Genomic DNA, 22,199 nt, shown 5'->3' on the forward strand with positions numbered 1-22,199 from the left:
TATATGGATACACCTTAATAAAATGGGAATGGTTGGTGATATTAACTTCCTGTTTGTGGCACATTAGTATATGTGAGGGGGAAAACTTTTCAAGATGGCTGGTGACCATGGTGGCCATTTTGAAGTCGGCCATTTTGGATTCAACTTTTGTTTTTTCAATAGGAAGAGGGTCACACATGTGACACATCAAACTTATTGGGAATTTCACAAGAAAAACAATGGTGTGCTTGGTTTTAACGTAACTTTATTCTTTCATGAGTTATTTACAATTTTCTGACCACTTATAAAATGTGTTCAATGTGCTGCCCATTGTGTTGGATTGTCAATGCAACCCTCTTCTCCCACTCTTCACACACTGATAGCAACACCGCGGGAGAAATGCTAGCACAGGCTTCCAGTATCCGTAGTTTCAGGTGCTGCACATCTCGTATCTTCACAGCATAGACAATTGCCTTCAGATGACCCCAGAGATAAAAGTCTAAGGGGGTCAGATAGGGAGACCTTGGGGGCCATTCAACTGGCCCACAACGACCAATCCACTTTCCAGGAAACTGTTCATCTAGGAATGCTCAGACCTTACACCCATAATGTGGTGGTGCACCATCTTGCTGGAAAAACTCGGGGAACGTGCCAGCTTCAATGCATAAAGAGGGAAACACATCATCATGTATCAATTTCGCATATCCAGTGGCCTTGAGGTTTCCATTGATGAAGAATGGCCCCACTATCTTTGTTCCCCATATACCACACCATACCATCAATTTTTTTGTTCCAACAGTCTTGGAGGGATCTATCCAATGTGGGTTAGTGTCAGACCAATAGCGGTGGTTTTGTTTGTTAACTTCACCATTCACATAAAAGTCTGCCTCATCACTGAACAAAATCTGCGTAAACTGAGGGTCCTGTTCCAATTTTTGTTTTGCCCATTCTGCAAATTCAGTGTGCCGATCTGGGTCATCCTCGTTGAGATGCTGCAGTAGCTGGAGTTTGTAAGGGTGCCATTTGTGAGTAGCTAATATCCGCCGAAGGGATGTTCGACTAATGCCACTCTCCAGTGACATGCGGCGAGTGCTACGCTGTGGGCTCTTGCTGAATGAAGCTAGGACACCCACTGATGTTTCTTCATTAGTGACAGTTTTCATGCATCCACATTTTGGCAAATCCAACACTGAACCAGTTTCACGAAACTTAGCAAGCAGTTTGCTAACTGTAGCATGGGAGATGGGTGGTCTCGTAGGGTGTCTTGCATTGAAATCTGCTGCAATGACCGGTTACTGCGTTCACCAGACATCAACACAATTTCTATCCGCTCCTCACGTGTTAACCTCTGCGACATGTCAATGGCTGTAAACAAAGAGAAACTTGTAAATAACTCATGAAAGAATAAAGTTACGTTAAAACCAAGCACACCATTGTTTTTCTTATGAAATTCCCAATAAGTTTGATGTGTCACCTGACCCTCTTCCTATTGAAAAAACAAAAGTTGGATCCAAAATGGCTGACTTCAAAATGGCCACCATGGTCACCACCCATCTTGAAAAGTTTTCCCCCTCACATATACTAATGTGCCACAAACAGGAAGTTAATATCAACAACCATTCCCATTTTATTAAGGTGTATCCATATAAATGGCCCACCCTGTATACTAATAAAAGGCAAAGCCCTCACTGACTCACTCACTCACTCACTCACTCACTCATCACTAATTCTCCAACTTCCCGTGTAGGTAGAAGGCTGAAATTTGGCAGGCTTATACCTTACAGCTTACTTACAAAAGTTAAGCAGGTTTCATTTCGAAATTCTACACGTAACGGTCATAACGGTCGATAACGGTCGACAACGTCCGCCATGTTGAACTTTCTTATTTATGGCCCCATCTTCACGAAATTTGGTAGGTGGCTTCCCTGCGCTAACCAAAACCGATGTACGTACTTATTTTGGTAGTATGATGCCACTGTCGGCCGCCATATTGAATTTTCCAAACATCACTAATTCTCTAACTTCCTATGTAGGTAGAAGGCTGAAATTTGGCAGGCTCATTCCTTACAGCTTACTTACAAAAGTTAAGCAGGTTTCATTTCGAAATTCTACGCGTAACGGTCATAACGGTCGACAACATCCGCCATGTTGAACTTTCTTATTTATGGCCCCATCTTCACGAAATTTGGTAGGTGGCTTCCCTGCGCTAACCAAAACCGATGTACGTACTTATTTCAGTGGTATGAGGCCACTGTCGGCCGCCATATTGAAGTTTCCAATGTCACTAATTCTCCAACTTCCCGTGTAGGTAGAAGGCTGAAATTTGGTACTTATTTTGGCGGTATGAGGCCACTGTCGGCCTCCATATTGAACTTTTTAACGGCCTTTGTTACTTATGGGCCCATCTTCAAGAAATTTGGTACACGGGTTCCCAACGCTAACTGAATCCTACTTACGTACATATACAGTATACGTCCATAGCCTGCAGCTCGGTCACCATGTGAGGCGGCGTTGGGTCCCCCATTCCAACGCCTCCCACGTTGTTGGCTGCCTGCCTATATAAGGCCGTCTTTTCTTCCAGTCTCTACATTCCCTTCCTTGCTTCGCCATGGGATTCACGTCTCCCTGCACCCATTTCCTTTATCATTCCAACCGTAGCCGCATTAACATGTCTATCGAGGTGATCACCATCGATCAAAGAACTGTCACTTTATCGAGTGGTTTCCATGCCCGGAGATGGCACCTGCCTTTTCCATTCTCTTTGTTATACATTATATTGCACGGCCATATCAGGCTCACTCTTGATATCCGCAGGAACATTGTGTCTTATGTATTGAATGACTGGGACAGGTTCAAGGTGTGGACTGATGACGGTACAGGAGATAATTATACTACACAGGAGCACTATAAGAGTGAAATGCTTAAGCCCTTCACCTATGGTTCTGCATGTGAGTTGATGGCTGCCGCTGAATTGTTCGGTTGTCGCTTTCAAGTGTACCAAAATGGCCAAATATTTTATACCTTTGGACAACCGCCAATGCCTCTTAAACAACTTAGATTCACAGGAGACGATTTCAGTAGTAGACACTTTTATGTTTATGAATGTTTAAACTCTCAAAAGCTGGACGTGAAGTTATCGATGAAACTGGTTGTATACTTACAACGCTTGACAGATGCCGAATGTCTCTTCAACACAAGTCCTACAAATACTGTCGTAATTGAAACAAACCATGAAACTCAAACCGATTATGACAGCAGCAATCCAAACTGTGAGATTTGAAACAAGATTACTGTTCACATGGCCAACTGTACGTTGCATGCTTAAGAGTAAGCTAAGCACAGAGCTTGGTCATATTACAACCGGAAGGCCGAACTCACAATGTGGTACACAAAGAGATCCTTAACAAATAATTATTGGTATATTTTCCCTCAATTTAAAAAGGTTTAATTTTCTTCTTAATAAAAATTTTAAGGCAGTACTTTGCCTGCGAAGCGCGGGTATTTTGCTAGTCTAATATAAGTTCATCCTCCTTTTTGCAATATTTCCCCTCTCCGTCCAGCTCCTTTTCCAAATTTTAACCAGTTTCATCTCCATTCCTGCAGAATAGCATGATTCTATCTTTAGTCACTGGAGAGGACGTAAAGAAGACTTTCCATAAAACCATCATTAGAAAGGCAACTGGACCTAACCAAATAAGCTGAAGTGTAGTATAAATGTGCAGTGATCAGTTAGATGGTGTTTTTCAGGACATATTTAACCTTTCCAAAATATAAAAATATGGTATGTGTCACAGAAAATCCAAATGGTACATCTTCAATATGATAGTTTGAGTATTGCACAATGCTGGTTTGACTGACTGGATCAACAGAGTTTGAATCTGATTAATGCCTTCAGCACAACACTGCTGCTTAGAAAACTGGAGGTAGCAGCTTTTTCTCCAGGTGGCTTGGTCTAAATACCAGCATTTTATTTCTTCAGATTACACCTCTTTGGCTAGAAGACTCTTGCACAGCTACCATGGTAAAACTTTGGTTGTTATTTCTTATAAATACAGGATAATGATGACTGGTTGCATGCTGATAGAAAAGTGCATTGTGGGAATATTCAACTGGCATTGCAGCTTTTTAAAGAAATAAGATACTGATGTTAGGTAATTAATTTTAACAGAGGAATAAAAAAAAATCAATTTTAAGAAACAACAAAGTAACTTTTCGAGTACCATCACTAAGCATTTATGGATCCCATACAGCCTACAGAGACTGCTGTTCTATATTTTCTCAAAAATTATACTGAAATACCATTGTAGCAGTTGAGCAATGCAGCAACACAATATAAGCATACTGCATATAGAGAACAATATCAGGTGAATTTTTTCTTCCTGATAAAATATCTGAGCTTCTACACACATATATATATATTATATATATATATATATATTTTTTTTTATGCAAACCTCTTGTATATATAACAGGCATATTAGAGGTCCTGGCTTGTTCCCCATTTTCTCCCTCAACATAACTGAACAGCGGCATACTGCAGAGAAGGCAGTGACACAAATGAAATGTCTTGTAGGAAACCTTGGGATAGAAAGTGGAGCCTTTAAAATCATTTGGACTGTATCTCAGTTCGCCTGTCTAATCAACAAGGTTGGCTTCATCCAGTTATGGTGTCTCCTGCCCAGCTGTAATCAGGACACATTGGTTCTATAAATGTTGTCTGTAAACTGTTAGAAACAGTTACAGACCCCACTACATGGATATTTCTAATTCTGATACTTTGACTAGCTTAGTACTTGGGAAACCACACAAACAGAAAAGAGACTATGTCTCTATGAGAATCTGGGGTGGTTGTGATACTGTGTTAAACCCATAACTTTGGCAGAAATGTGATGATTACATTGTCCATTATATCTCTTTGTTTAATGGCTGCACTGTGCAGGAGCGACTTATAACTATTGCATATTGTATATGTGATGTTTTTTATATTTTTTAACATCTCATGTTTAAAGATGTATTATGGTTCTGAATAAAAAAGCAGAGCACCCAGAGGAAACCTACTTTGCCCCTGAAGAACAAGCAAACTCCATGCAGGGAGGTCCCGGAATGCCAACCTTACTCCTTACTAAAATATCTGAATCAGTGGTGGAGATGAAAGGCTGGAGCCTACGCTGGCAGCATCTGGTGAAAGGCACATCTAAACCTAATCTTTCATTGTTTTAGATTTCTGGGATGTGCCCGCTATTACAAAAGAATTAATCTTTCAAATTACGACAAGTGTTAACTCTACTGCAGATTAAATGTCCGGAGAGGCCATGTCTTTTCTGCATGCAAAATTTTAAAGAGGGAATCATTATTCAGTATGGAGGTCGAAGTGCAAGGCACCATGTTTGCGTACATTTCTGATAGTACTGGTTGGAAGTGTGAAAGTACCTACTGAGCAATGCCAGTGTTACACTGCTACAAGATTATAGCAGTTTTTACGTAATATCAGATTCAATGTTGTCTGATTCCACTGCTGAGGCACTACAGCAAAAATAATATGTGAAGTCTTTATTACTGCTAAGTACACATTCAAAAATGCTTCAATAAGCAAAATATTACTCTAAATATTGAAAATTACCATTTAATAAGCGATACACATGTACAAATAACTTAAAAATGGTCAAGAGTTGAAATTCTCAAACTTAGGTTTTGTAGACTTAGCAATTTTGTTAAAAACTCTTGACAGCACCAAGTCTGCTCTTCACGAAATTACACATGACTTATTACAGGCTGATGATTCTGTGGTCAAGCATATTAAACTCATTGACAGTCCTAAAATCTGGATTGGTACCCACAATACAACACTGGACTGGTTTGTCTCTTCTCTCAAATACAGAACTGCTTCTGTAAAAACTGGTGATAAATTCTCCTTATATGTTGTTGTCTCGTGTGCAGTCCCCACAGGGGTCAATTCTAGGGTTAGGGTTAGGGTTAACCTCCTGGGCAACGGTCAACAAAAGTCAAATTTCATGTTAAACATTAAGGAGTAGTTCTTGATTCAGACCTCAAGTTTAATAAGTAAGTATATGTGTTTGCTTACTTTGTCAAAAATAGCTTTATTTAAAACTTAGAATAAGCTCTAAAATCAAGCTTTATTTATTTCATTGTTATTTAGAGAAAGTGATGACCCATGCATCCATATAGTAAAGAGTGTTGCAACTGTTACCTGGCGTTAAAAAGAGACATCATATCACTCTGGTCTAAGCATTCCGTCACTGGCTCCTGGTTCACTTTAGGATTAATTTTAAAGTGTTAACTTTTGTCTTTAAAGCTTTAAGTGGCTAGGCCCCCATCATATATTGCTGACTTAGTTTGCCCCATGCCACAACTAGGACATTAAAATCGTCATGTCAGCTTTCATTAAAATATGCCTCAATCCTGATTAACACTTAAGTCTGCTGTTTCCTTCATTTGGCAAAAAATGGTTTCCTAAACAGCAGCAGCTGACAGCTTCTCTGAATAGAGCAGGGTATCCTGAACGCAGTGGCCATCAATCATTCGGACTTACAACAGCTTCTGCTGTATGTTGTGTGTACTGTATCTGCATATCTGCGGTGGGTTGGCGCCCTGCCAGGGATTGGTTCCTGCCTTGCACTCTGGGTTGGCTGGGATTGGCTCCAGCAGACCCCCGTGACCCTGTGTTCGGAGTCAGCGGGTTGGAAAATGGATGGATGGATGCATCTGCATATTGAGCATAGCCTGCTCAGTTAGACCTTGCAAGTTTCCTGCTTGCTTTATAGGTAGGGATGCACTGCACTGCATATTTGCTGCTTTTGTATTTCTATACAGTATTAAAGTTTAAAGTGAACTTCACCACTGTTGAAAATATTCAAAAATATTCCTGTTGTCGCTGAATGAATTTCTGCTTATAGGCTTAACTGATCTGACATAAAGATTCAATACTGCCCTAATGTAACAAAGTAAAACTATATCAGGTGTTGCAAGACAGCAAGGCCACTACATTTACCAATGCCAATTCATTTTAATCACATTATCATTAAGACGATAGATTTTCACTAATATCCTAGTGAGAGGTTTGCATGACGACTTTGACTGTGAAAAGTGATTTTCTTAACATGTCATTCTTAATTTAGCCTGTACAATTGTAAACGAATTCTATTCCTGTCTGACTTTTAAGGTCACGACTTACTGCTGATATTTGACTCTTGTGATTATGAACAATCAAAGCCAGTATGAACCAACATCCTGTTCATGGAACGATGACTAGTAAGTTAAAATGATTTTATCCTCACACCAGATAAAGACTTGTTTAGTCTCAGAGATCAGAGAGCATTGCATAAGAAAGAAGGGCTGTGCTTTCTTCCACACCACTTAAAGACAGTCACCTTTTTAGTCTGAAATTGATGTTTTGTCATTGTATGTTAATCGAAGTCCTGCCTCATGGTGCACCTTCTCCCAAGCTTCATTTTTAACAGACAAAAACAAGAACACTTGCAGTCTTCACTTGTATTGTTATCCATTCTTATTCTTTTCAACTCTAACAAACAGTAGAGTCCAAACTATCCATCCATCCATTTCCCAACCCCCTGAATCCAAACACAGAGTCACGGGGGTCTGCTGGAGCCAATCCCAGCCAACACAGGGCACAAGGCAGGAACCAATCCTGGGCAAGGTGCCAACCCACCACAGGTCACACACAAACCCACACACCAAGCACACACTAGGGCCAATTTAGAATCGCCAATCCACCTAACTTACTGTGGGAGGAAACCGGAACGCCTGGAGGAAACCCACGCAGACACGGGGAGAACATGCAAACTCCACGCAGAGAGGACCCAGGAAGTGAACCCAGGTCTCCTAACTGCGAGGCAGCAGCGCTACCACTGCGCCACCGTGCCGCCCAAGTCCAAACTAATAAGAAGTATATCCATGTCAAGAGGTAGCCACACTTTGAAATGTTTTCAGAGGCATGGGGATCATGAAGCTTTTTCACGCATATAGCTTAAGACGTTTGATCAGAAACCTCAAAATTGGCCTCAACTCGCTACAAAGCTTTCTTTCCCACAAACCTACGTGGCTCTCTTTAAACCTCACTCAGTAACTGACATGTCTTTCATAGCAGCATTACGCCTCAAAGTGCTTCTCTCTCCTTATGGTTATTAAGCAAACTTTACTTATATGGAGATCCAAGACCTTCATCCAAGATCTTCAAGAAAAATCTGTTACTATTTCCTACTCTATTACCTTTTCTAGCACATTAGAACAATCTAAACAAGAACAGGCCATTCAGGCCAACAAACCTCACCTGTCCTAGCCACTTAATTCCTCCAAAATAACATCAAGTCTAGTTGTGAAAGTCCCTAAAGTTCTGCTGTCTACCACACTATTGGTAATTCCATGAGTCTATGATTCGCTGGCTGAAGAATAACTTTCTAATGTTTGTGCGTTGCTCTTCTCTGAACTTTTTCTAGCACTGCTATGTCCTTTTTGTAGCCTGGGGACCAAACCTGCACCCAGTACTCCAGATGAGGCCGCACCAGTGTGTTATAAAGCCTAAGCATAACCTCCTTGGATTTGTACTCTACACATCAAGGCGCCATATAACCTAACATTCTGTTTCTCTTCTTAAAATGTACTTTGAATTTTCAGACCTCCCACAGTGTGTTCAAACCTAATTTTACATTACACATGGAATACTATACATTTACTTACAGGGTGCGCACAAAGTCCGTATACCCCTATTTTTAGGAGCATTTACAGGAATAACCATGACAATTTGGTTCCTGTGGACACCAGCCCAAGTCTTCCTGGTATTTCGAGGTGTGTTTCCGACATCCTGTCTGGTGCTGCCACCTGCTGCCACTCAAGAAATCACAACAATGTGTGTTTTCACGATCGATGAGCGTTTGGTGGCCACTGTGTGGGTTCATGAGCGGCCTGTTAATGGGAAATCGATTAAAAATGTCATGGATGACTTTGTTGTGCATTTTAGGAAGGCATCACTGACAAAGAGGACGTTGTTGCAGTGGGAGAAGAAGGCTTTTGCAACGGGCAGCATCCGAGATGCGCCGCGAAGTGGAAGACCATCCACAAGGCATGAAACGTGTGCAGATTTGGCAGACCCTGTCCAACGATCCCCAATGAAATCCACTCGTAAACGTGCTGCTGAGTTGGGAAAAGCGGAATCGACAATGCGAAAACACATCAAACAGGACTTGCAAATGAAATGTTGGCGTCCATTGTACGTTAACGAGTTATCAGATGCTGACTTGGACAGACGTCAGGAAGCTTGTGATCTGATGCTGCACCAATTTCCAACAAATGCTGAGAAGGAAAATGATATGTTCTCTGACGAGTGCACGATTTATCGGAGCTCCCGTAATCGAAGCGTGTTTTCAAAATCCTCCAAAAGATAGGATATACGGACTTTGTGCACACCCTGTACATTTACTGTCATCTGTCACAAATCTGCCCAAGCTTGTATACTGTCCTATTCCCTCTGTAATGATTTAATGGATTATAGGTTATCCACCAATCCATCTAGCTCGGTATCATCTGCAAATTTAATTAACTTGTTATTTATATTCCCATCCAAATCATTTAGCATTGACCCCTTTTGGACACCACTCTTAATATTAACCAATTCTGATAGGGTGACTCAAACCATAACCCTCTGCTTCCTGTGTCTGAGACAATTCTTAATATATTATATAATATATAATATATATAACTTAATACTGATACTCTGTATGTTCAATTCATCACAATAACTATTCATAGAGGCTCTAAAATCCGTACTGACCCCAACACTCTCTTCTGTTTCTTTTTCCGGTTTCTTTGTGGTGGCGGCCTGCGCCACCACCACCTACTCAAAACATGATGATGCTCCAAAAATGATGGACTGAAAGCCAGAAGTCTACGTGACCATCATCATCAGGTCCTTCCATGAAAACCCTAAATACAAAGAGGACTGTTTGACTTATGTTAGGTAGATTGCCCAGAGGGGACTGGGCGGTCTCGTGGTCTGGAACCCCTACAGATTTTATTTTTTTCTCCAGCCTTTGGAGTTTTTTTGTTTTTCTGTCCACCCTGGCCATCGGACCTTACTTATTCTATGTTAATTAATGTTGACTTATGTTTATTTTTTATTGTGTCTTCTATTTTTCTATTCTTCATTTTGTAAAGCACTTTGAGATACATTTTTTTGTATGAATATGTGCTATATAAATAAATGTTGATTGATTGATTGAATTCTGCATCCATCCACACACTACAAACTGAACTCCCACTTCTTTTAGTTTGATGCCCAACCTCTCATGTGGCTCCGTATCAAATGCTTTCTGAAAATCAAGATAAATAATATTAATATAGAATTACAGAATCATGGAAAGTCTTTAATTACGCAATTTTTCAGATTTAGTGTGTGACAAATGATTCCTAAACAAACTAATTTTTATTCAGAAAATGCAAAAGTGACTTAAGCACTTAGAGCACCATGATGAAAGTACTCATGCAAGCAGAATAATTTAAAGTGGTGCCTGCAATTTAGTGAACCCTTCAAAACGTTCAATATTCTTGCATAAATATGACTTAAAACCTCACTGGAGTTTCACACAAGTCCTAAAAGTAGATATGAAGACCCCCAGCTAAACAAATGAGGCACATATATCATACTTGGTCATTTATTTATTGAGGAAAATCACCCAGTGTTACATATCTGTGAGGGCCAAAATATGTGAACCTAGCAGATAATTTAAAGGTGAGATTGGTAGTTAGGTGTTGTCAATCAATGTGATGACAGTCAGGTGTGAATGGGTACCCTGTTTATATTAAAAGAACCCGTCTGTGCAGTATCAATGTATCATGTTATGGACAAAGGCCATTTCAGATGATCTCAGAAAAAGAACTGTCGATGCGGGGGCAAGGCTATAAAACCATCTCTAAAGAGTATGGACTGCACCAATCCACAGTAAGACAGACTGTGTACAAATGGAGGAAGTTTAAGTCTATTATTACTCTCCACAGGAGTGGTTGACCAACGAAGATCACTCCAAAGGCAAGGCGTGTCATTGTCATTGAGCTCTCAAAAGAACCAAGAGGAACTTGGTTCTTTCTCCTGATAGGGTTACAAGGAGAAACCCACTGTTTTCCAAAAAATACACTGCGTACTATCTACAGTCTGCTTAAAAGCATGTTGTCACACATGTGCGCATGGGAGGCAGCTAAACGGATTGAGTAAGGGCGATTCCGAAAGGGCATGCCGGGATGTGGCAGCGTGCACCGACTCTTTTTCTCCCTTTCCTGTAGACCACTCACGGGAGATCCCACCTGGCTCTCTTGACGTCACTTCCAGGACCGAACCAATGGAAGAGGACCTTGCCGGCCCCGGCCCCTGTGATGTCACGTCCGGACTCGAACCAATGACTGAAGACCATGAGCCCGATCCCTATGATCTCACTTCTTGTCTTTCCCTTTAAAAATCTACACCTTTTCCCTACTCCCTCAGTTCTGTCTTGGACTCGGTTGTGTGCACATCAGTGCAGCATTCATTTAAAAGACCTTTGCAGCCAGGAAACCAAATTATACGGGTGGCTGCCCCAAACCTTTCTATGACTCTGTGTGAGTTTTGTGACAATGTGGACAAGCATGATAGCTACTGGAGTAACGTTTTAGGGACAAATCAGACTAAAATTGAACTTTTTGTTTCAAATGAGAAGCAATATGTTTGGAGAAAGAAAAACCACTGCATTCCACCATGAGACCCTCACCCCAGCAGTGAAACAAAGAAGTATCATGCTTTGGGCCTTTTATTCTGGGTCAGGACACCTTGCCATTGCAGATAGGAAAATGAATTCTGAATTATACAAGCAAATTCTAAAGGAAAACACCATGACATCTGTCCACGGACTACATCTCAAAAGAACCTGGGTCATGCAGCAAGACAATGACACCAAGCACACAAGTAGTTCTACCAAAGAGCGGTTGAAGAAGAATACAGTAAAGGCTTTGGAATGGCTAATTCAAAGTCCTGACCTTAACTCAACTGAAATATCGTAGAAGGACCTGAAGTGTGCAGTTCATTTGAGGAAAACCAAGCAACATCAGTTGAGGCAATTCTGTATGGAGGAAAGCCGATGTTCAGGTCTCATCAAGATCTACTGGAAATGTTTAGTTGTAGTAAGGGGGGTCACACTAAATACTAAAATCAAAGGTTCACATACTTTTGCCACTCACAGACTTGTGACATTGGATCATTTTCTTCAATAAATAAATGACCAAGTAAGATAATTCTGGCTCATTTGTTTAATTGCATTCTCTTCACCTACTTTTAGGACACGTGCAAATCTGACGATGTTCTAGGTGTCATTTACGAAGGAATATGGAAAATGCTGAAGGGTTCACTAACTTTCAAGTACCACTGTAGTTTGACACTTTAGGATATCTGCTGACAAGTAAGTCATTTTGTCTTTGCTTTGTTCTTCTTTATTAAATGAGTTTGCAAAAGTCCACTTGAGAAGAACAAGATATTTAAGTAGCAACTTTTACTGAGATTCAATACTATTATAAATCAATGTATGCTTTTAAACACTCTTAGAGCCTTAAAACACAAGAACCCATACTTGTGCACCTTAACGTAATACACCAGGCTCCAATGTACAAATGCACCATACAAATTCAGGAAAAGTGTTCTAGGCTCTGAAAAGGATTACAAAATTTAAAAAGACAATTTATAAAATGAGAAAAGCTAACCATACTAATTCAAAACAGATCCAGACATCCTTTCTGCTTAAAGAAAGGCAGAAAACACATACAGGATGTCCAAAAGAACCTTAGGGCCATAGTAATGAATCCCCAGATCTCTCTTGCTACAGCTAATGTCAGCCGTACCTCAAGGTGAACAAGTGAAAAACCCTGCTTGCAATGACATCCTGACTAGTCCTGGTTTCTGCACTGCAACAATGCTGCCTGCATAAGTTCTGGCCCCCATAAACCCTGCACTGGATCGATTCAATTTGAGACATTATCACTGATCTACTTGGGAGCTTCACTTTCCTCAGAGATCGAGGATGTGCATTTCCTCCAAATCTGCATCATCTGTAGTTAAAGTGGGCCGGTAAGCGCTCAGTACCAGCACTTTTATGTTTTGGTGTTTGGAGCACAAGTAGTTTTTCCTGCGTGCCAGCAGTGTTTGAAGTCAGACAGTACCCACCAGATTGCAGCACTGGCACTTCAGCTTTTTCCTCTTTGTAGTACCATCACTTCTTACAACCCCTTATAACTAGAGAATTATTGTTACAGGACCACCCCAGCCTGCCACCTAAAACCATCTCTTAGCTTACATATAGATCAGGTGGATCCAAATCCGAAACCCGAAGGAACTGCTTTATCCACTGTGTGTGTTTATTCCATTTCCATCTAGTTTTTTTATACATTTAATATTTCTATTCATTGTGTGCCATACATAATATTTCTCTGAGATGGTATAATTTCAGCTCTTTGCAGAAGTCTCCGTCAGGGTTTATGAGGGCCAGAGCTTATGCAGGCAGCATTGTTGCAGTGCAGAAACCAGGACTAGTCAGGATACCATTGCAAGCAAGATTTTTCAATACAGCAATACTGCACCTGTAGCTGACAAAACAGCTTAAAAAACAATGTACTATTTTCAACTCTTTACATTTATGTCTGCATATAAAATATTGAATATATACTCATTTTTTTGATTATTAGGTTCACTTGCATTGCTAATACATTAGATGAATTAACTACACAAATACCTGAAAACTTTTAAATCAGAGGGCCATTTCCATTATAAGCATTACAATACTGGATTTAGATCAGGTGTCTGATTACATCACCGTCTAACATTTCCATTGTATTATAATCATTTCTCAGATGACTTTCCTTTTGTGGTGACATTTTAGCCACTCCTTCATCAAGCAGCGACCAGGAGCATACCAGCACAGACATTTAAGGCTTGTCCTTCTTCAGCATTACCTACAGATTTGTTAGTTGGATTAAAACCAAATGGGCATAAATAAAACTTGCAGTAAGCACATCAGCTTTGCTGTTCATCTTCAGAATAACTTCGTGTTGTGAGAGTCAAATCAAAATAGTACCTTAAAGCATTTCCCCAGCAATACGAAGTACATTAAGGGTGTATAAAAAAATTCAACGCACAAAAATCGTTTTCAATATCATTTCCAATCAAACCACAAAGGGTTTCAAATGTATACTTAGGTGGCATCTTCCACGGACGCAACACGTTTTAAAACGTATCACATTAAGTGTGGCCTGCCTGTGAATGAACTGTACCTCAGAAAACTCCATGCACACCCCGTCAGGTTTACTGGCCCGCGACCAGCTGCACAGAAGACGCACAACATGCCCACGACACGACCAACTGTAACGTGTAGGTGACTGAAGGTGGCCTTGCTGACATCAGACATCTTCAGGCACCTCACTGGGGCACACAAGGCTCACAGTCCCACTGATTTAGCAGAGATTGAAAACCAAACAGATAATATACACACACACACACACACACACACACACACACATAAACCCAAAGGAAACGTCACTGCTGAAACCATTTTTTTAAATCACGTCAGTTTCCCTTGCGCATCCTGATGACAACACCTCCGAGCGCAAACTAGCAAAAGGACTGCCCCTCCGAAAAAAAACAACGCTGTTTCTACTTAAGTCTCTTTTTAATTGCCCGTCTCCGTTTCCCTCCTTGATTACAGACAAAAATCTTAGGTTTAAGCCACACAAAAAAAACAACAGCGTTGCAGAGTCGCAGCATTTATACAGCTCTAAAATAGATGTCCCCTCCTCCCTCCCAAGATAACAGCACGGTCGTGAACATGCAATACAAACGTCGACTTCAGCCCTTGCCCTTATTTCGCTGTTTTTTTCATCTCTCACCGTTGTGCCGTCCGTCCCGATGTCAATGTCACTTCATTTATATTCCATTTAAAAAGCACACCCATACATACACAACAACAAACCGAGCCTAGCTTGCAGGCTGCAATAATAAAGCACAGAGCGCATTCAACCTGCACGGCAAGGGAAAGCAGGGATTGTGGCGGAGCGCAGACGCATCGAGCGCCAGTTACTGCCGTGACGTCACAGGTCTGCCGCCGCTCGGGCGCCTGTCTGTAGCGGAGACGCACGCAGCTCAAATTGTGGACTAACACACCTAGACAGGTGCACGACGTGATATTCAACTCATGGACAAGCACAGACACACATAAATAATGAAATAATAATACAAAAAAAAATCAGACATTCTAGTGAAAGTTGCAGAAACCCAGGTGAGTGATGTGGACCCTGAGGAATAGTGCATGGTTCACAACGTTTTAATTATGAATAGTTATTTTTATTTGCACTCATGAACTCAATAAAAATATGTAATTAGAATGTTTTTATCACGTCACATTTAAGTAGAAAACTGAAATGTAATTAAAATATAATACATTTCATGTATACATTGTTCTAAATCAATTTAACAAGAACATATTTAGTCAATCTAATATTTTAAACATATATTTAAAGAGAACAATGCATATTCATTGACTTACCTATAACTTCTTTAGTTTTCTGTCACTTTTTAACCATAATAATGCATTTTATTTACATTGCAGCTTTCCCATACTCAAAGCACTTCACAGTAATTCAGAACAGGGCATATAAGACAATTGAGACAAATAATATCCGTATAAACACTACAAACAGGAAATACTAAGCACTGAAATAGAGTGAGAGACAATAAATCAGAATACAGTACAAAAATATAAATGCTATGAGAAGACCATTAATGAATAATATCATTTGTCATACCAATTCAAATCAAACTGCACATCTGGACAAACAGAGTGAACTGAAAGGAGATTCAAAAAGTCAGAGTAAGTTAATGCCTTCTTGAAAAAAATTATTTTTAAGTTTTGTTTTGTTTTTTTTGGTTTTTTTTTTTGGACAGAATTAATTGAGTCATATCTGCTCTAATTCATTTAAAGAGGTTGTTCCAAAGTCTGGGCACGATAGAGCTGAAGTTTCTGTTACCCACAGCACACAGGTTAGTTTGGATCCCATCAAGATTAATCCAAAACTTCATTTGGTGGCCCATCAGTTGTACACTTTTTACTTTCTCTTATATGAAATATAGGGGAAGTATTGTAATCGTCCAAAGATTCGATATCAACATTTATCAAAATGTCGATGATAAATCTCGACATTTTAGATCTCCCTGAGTCCGAAATTACCAATTTTGGAATTATGTCTGTGTCTGCCTGTGTGTGTGTGTGTAAACATGATAACTTGAGTATGCTTTCACTTAGGGCAACCAAATTTTGCATACAACTATTAGGTACAAAATGTAGATTTCTAGCAACTTTTGGGCTATTTTCTGTTATCCAAAAGTGGTACTTTACTTTTTATTCATGCAGCTGCAGAGTCCAATTTATTCAACTTTACTTTTATAATAATCATTCAATATATTATTAATTTAGTTTGATTTGTTGTTGATGGTTCCTCAATTTATATCTCTCTATTATAAAAATCAAATCCTGGGAGGGAAACTAGGGAGACGAGATGTGATGTTCTCGGAAGACAATTTGATGTCCCGTGAGAGACACTTTAATGTTACGCAAGACAAGGCAATGAGACAACATTTAAAACAAGTTCACGGACATCTAACCTAGCAGTTGGAATGCTTTTGGCAGACACACTTCATGTGCTCCCAGCTCTTGGAACAATGACAAGCGAGAAGCAAAACACAGAGCTTGCCAGGAGCAGCAGCAGCAAGCCAGCAGATGATCTGACCGCTTCTCCTTAGCGTGCGTTCAGCCCCACTTCTTCACAAACCCACTTCCCCCCAAAGGTTCACAACATGAGCAGCAGAGTCGCAAAGTGGCAAAAAGACAGCTGCTGTACAGGCTTTTAAACAATCGATACGCAGCATGACAAGCAGAACAAGAAGCTCACCAACAGTAGCAGCAAGTCAACATAATCCGACTGCATCTCTTTTGCGTGTGTTCAGCCCCCAAAACCCCATCTCCCCCTTAAAACGCAATCAGCGTTATATGTCCTGCGAGAAAGAGATTTAACCAGGCCGGGGACAGAAATAAAGGACAAGTATTGTTTTTACAACGTCACGTGAGACAACATTTAAAACAAATTCATGGACATCTAACCTAGCAGTTGCTGGAATACTTTTGGCAGACACACATCATGTGCTCCCAGCTCTTAAAACAATGACAAGCAGAACAGGCAGGTTGCCAGTAGCAGGAAGCTGGAATATGATATGACCGCTTCTCCATAGCATGCGTCCAGCACCCCAGCCCCAACACACACACACTTTTCACAATGCAAGTGGCAGAGATATGAAGTGGCAAAAGGACAGCTGCTGTACAGACTTTTAAATGATGGACGTGCAGCGCGACAAAAAGAACACGCAGCTCGCCAGCAGCAGCAGAAAGACAACAGATGATCTGATGGCATCTCCTTAGCATGTGTTCAGCCAACCCCCACCCAACCACATGAGATCCGTTATACGTTCTGCAAGAAAGATTTAACCACGCCCAGGGCCAGAAATAAAGGACAAGTATTGTTTTTACAAAGGTTTTAAAGTAAAAGTGAAAATAATCCATATGTCCCCCTAGTAATATAAAAATATAATCATTGTCTTGCAGTTTACTCCTTAAATATCCATCCCCATATCTGAGTATACAAGAAACTCTAGGCGAGTCTAGCTGCATCGCTATGATTCTTCCAGCAGTAGTCTGCTATCATTCTTACATCTGAATGTCCTTGGTACCTTCTTTCAATGTCCTTCATATGCTGATGGAATATTCCACCTTGCTTTTCACTCATTGCTCCATGATTTTTCAGGAAAGACTTCCATAAGCAAATCCAAAAAGTGAACTTTAAGACTCATTTTGCTAATCAATTCCTTAAACTTAACTAATAAATTTTTCACTTTTTTTATAATTGTGATATTTATTGTTAAATACAAACTTAGAAATTACTTCTGTGAATAATACTAAGCCTTTCTTTCAAATTCTGCATCAGAAATCAGTTTTCTAATATCAGTCTGGCAAAAATGGCCACTCATACCAGACACAGCGATCGAGATAGCAGGCTACACAGCACACCGGCAAGACAGGACAAGTAGCTCCGGTAAGAAAAGAGGAGGGGGACTGTGCATTTATGTGAACAATAGCTGGTGCACAAATTCCACCATAGTCACCAGACACTGCTCTACAGACGTGGAGTTTATGACAATTAAATGCAGACCCATATACCTCCCCCATGAATTCAACGCCATATTGCTAACTGCTGTGTATATAGCACCAGATGCTAATGCTAACTCGGCTGTGGGGCTTTTGTATGACACCATCAGCAGTAAACAGAGCAAGTATTCTGAGGCTGTTCACATCATTTCTGGGGACTTTAATCATGCAGATCTGAAAGCAGTTCTCCCCAAATTCCATCAACACATAAAGTGTGCAACCAGGGGAGAAAAAACACTGGACAAGCTGTATACAAACATCAGACAGGCCTGCAGAGCTAAATACCTAGCACACCTTGGCCAGTCTGATCACACGTCCATGCTTCTGATCCCTGCATATACTCCCCTCAGGAGACAAGCTCCCACTATGACCAGGACTGCTTCCAGAGAACCGATTGGGGGGTTTTTGATCATCAAGACTTGGAGAACCACACTACGGCAGTCCTGGATTACATCAGGTTCTGCACGGACAACGTCACCAGGAACGGACACATAAGGATTTATCCTAACAGAAAGCCCTGGATGACGAGGGATGTCCAGAGTCTGCTGAAAACTAGGAGTACTGCTTTCAGGTCTGTGGATGGGGCTCTTTACAGTGTAGCCAGAGCAAACCTGAAGAGAGGCATCCAAGAGGCCAAGGCAGTGTACAGTAGGAGGATAGAGGACCATCTGAGGAGCAACACCACCAGGCAGATGTGGCAAGGTGTCCAGCACATCACCAGCTACAAATCCAGCAACTCCTCGGCTGCTGAGGGAGACGCTTTTCTGGCGGAGGAGCTGAACATCTTCTTTACCTGCTTTGAGGCGACACCAACAGCAGCTTCATCACAGCCGCCTGTTTACAACAGCAACATATTCATGGTGGAAGAGTGTGAGGTGAGGCAGGTGATAAGGAAGGTGAACCTGTAGAAGGCTGCAGGACCCGACAGTGTGGCTGGACAGGTGCTGAAAGACTGTGCGGATGAACTGGCTGGAATCTTCATTAGGATTTTCAACCAATTCCTCTCCCAGGCCACTGTCCCATCCTGCCTCAAGTTCTCAATTATTGTTCTGCTGCCGAAAAAAATCCAGCACAAACAGTCTGAATGATTTCCACCCAGTGACACTCACATCTGTCATCATGAAGTGCTTTGAGAAACTGGTGTTGAGTCATATCATCACCTGCCTGCCAGCAGACCTAGACCCATTTCAATTTGCTTACAAAGCAAAGAGATCCATGGAGGACGCTGTGGCCACACCACCCTGACCCACCTGGAGCCGCAGGTGAGTTACGCCAGACTGCTCTTTATAGACTTCAGCTTGGTGTTTAACACCATCCTTCCACAATGACTGGCGTCCAAACTGGCAGATCTGGGACTTCTATCACTCCCCCCTGCAGTTGGATACTGGACTTCCTGTCTGGTTGCTCCCAAAGGGTCAGGCTGGGTCTTCACTTATCCACTGCTCTCAGCCTCAACACTGGGACGCAGCAGGGTTGTGTGCTCAGCCCACTCCTCTACACTCTCTACACATATGACTGTGTCCCCACTCACCATAGCAACAAGATCATAAAGTTCACGGATGACACAATGGTGGTCGGACTCATCTCGGGCAAGGAGGGTGAGCTGGCATACAGGGACGAGGTGGAGCGGCTGTCAGAGTGATGCAGTCAATAACCTGCTCCTCAACACCACAATAACGAAGGAGCTTGTTACTGACTTTAGAAAAAACAAAACTGACATCCAGCCACTAACCTTTGGCGGGGTCTGTGTGGAGAACTCTATCTATAATATTAGCCTCTTTATATAAATACACTATGTATGAATTCTACATAATATACTGTCTTTTATTTCTATCTATCTATCTATCTATCTATAATATTACCATCTTTATATAAATACACTATTTATGAATTCTAAATAATATACTGTCTTTTATTTCTATCTATCTATCTATCTCTCTTGTGATGACAGGGAAGAGAAGCAGGAAGCAAAAGATCAGAATTGCTGCTTTGTGCACATTTATCAATTCTGGTGTTCTACACATGGAAACAACTGGTCAAAAGAACAAGAGACAGGACTGGAGACAGCATAACAGGGAGTGTTTGGAAGCAAAACAGTTGTAACAAGAGCAGTGTAAAACTTTTCTGAAACGTTTTGATTCCATATCTCATTTCATATATTATTGAAAAAAATGGAATTGAGCTGCAGTTGCAAGAATGTACATGATGCACTGTAATCTAAGTACCCTTTGCTGGAGTCTTCATGAAATGCAATAACAATCTGAAACAAAAAAATTACAATAATTCCACAGATTAACATTATCATAACTATTTATAATGTAAATATTGTAACTGCTGTTCAAATCTCTCTATTATATAAAAAAAAATAAATCTTGGAAGGTTGGAAGTAAACGAGAAGTGATTTTCTCAGAGAGACACTTTCATGTCCTGCGAGACGAGACTTTGTGCCAGGAGATTTAACCACACCAGGGGCCAGAAAGCATCTGAGGTCCTCCATGTGGTAAAGCCTTCTCCCCTTACGTGTAAGTAATAACCTGTTCTTTTCTGGGAGACGACAATGACCTCGGATTTAAAGGTGCTAATTCTCATTGCAGCTCTGTCCCATTCAGCAGCCCAGACGTCACAGTCTAATTAGGCCAAGTGGAGAACAGTGGAACAAACAGACAAAAAATGAACAGTTAAGTTAGACAATTGATGTGCGCTTGACAATGTAACAGATATGACTCCCTCAAGTAGATTAGACTTACGATTCTGTGCAATGTTTCTGTCTGTCTCATCCTGTTCTTCTACAGTGGTAAGCACTGCTGACTCACAGGTGGGCTTTCAAATTCTAATTCTTAGTTTCAAATTGTGCAAAAGGCTCTTACTCTGTGTTGGGTTTACATGATCCTCCTACATCTCGAAGAAGTGCCTGTTAGGATAATTGGGAACAATAACTTGGAACGGGTTTACAGTAAGTGTGTTCTGCAGGGCTTTGGCGCTTTGTCCTTAACAATTTGATTCAATAAATGGTTGAATTTATTTTCTGTTTCTGTTATTTCCATTTTGTGTATTGTTGGATACCTCTGATAATAATGTTTCCATTGGACAACTTCATGAAGCTGGTCACTTTCTAAAACACTTAATGCAGCTTGGCTAAGTGGTTGCTACTATGGCCTGTTTGCGAGTAGTCTGCATGTTCTCTCTTCGAGAGCTGCTTATCAAAACTGAGGCCTATCTGGACCTTATCAATGTGCCTACAAAGCAAAGGGTCAAATGATGCCACAGCAACACTTCTAAATTTTCAATATGAGTACTTGGAGAAACCAAAATACATGCAGAATTGCGTTGATAGATTTCTCGGCGGGGTTTTTGTCTCTGTGGGATCACCTTAAGGCTGCTCTCCGTCTCCTCTCCTGCTTATCTTGTGTACAAATGACTGCAGGGCTTCACACACGGAGAGACATATCCTGAAGTATGCAGTTGACTCTGTTATTGTGTGTCTTCTACAAGGTAAGGAGGGCAGCCATGGACCGGCTGTTGATGAGTTTGTTCAATGCTGTGATCAGTAGTGCTGTCTACAGTTAAATATCTTAAGTTAAGTTAAGGATATGGTTGTAGATTTTAGGTGCTCATCTGTCCCACTCCCTCAACAGTAATAAAGTGGGTGACAACGGCCAAGGTAGAGTACTACAGATATCTGAGGACAGTCATTGATGGGCTAAACCTTTGATCTTAAACAGAATGACATTGTAAGAAGTGTCAGACATAGCTTTTCTGTTTTAGGAATCTCAGTTGTTTTAAAGCAGGCAAAACTGTAATGACTCTTTTTTATTTGTATTGAATCTTTTATTACATTTCCTTTTATATGTTGGTTTGGCAACTTCAGCATTAGGAATATAAACCATTTTAACAACATTGTGAACATTAGGAATAAAGTTATTGGTT

The 22,199-nt window shown here is 40.8% G+C and overlaps 1 protein-coding gene across 2 annotated transcripts in view; it reads right to left on the minus strand.

Moving 5' to 3' along the window:
• akap11 (A kinase (PRKA) anchor protein 11) overlaps nucleotides 1–15,041 on the minus strand; it is a 121,924-nt gene extending 106,883 nt beyond the window's left edge. For both annotated transcript variants that reach the window (XM_039745287.1, XM_039745286.1), the window contains exon 1: nucleotides 14,908–15,041. The gene's annotated coding sequence lies outside the window, so the exon portion shown is untranslated. The remainder of the gene's footprint in view (nucleotides 1–14,907) is intronic.
• Nucleotides 15,042–22,199: the final 7,158 nt, after the last annotated feature.

This window comes from Polypterus senegalus, chromosome 2, assembly GCF_016835505.1.
Source record: "Polypterus senegalus isolate Bchr_013 chromosome 2, ASM1683550v1, whole genome shotgun sequence".
In the NCBI taxonomy this organism is placed as follows: Eukaryota; Metazoa; Chordata; class Cladistia; order Polypteriformes; family Polypteridae; genus Polypterus; species Polypterus senegalus.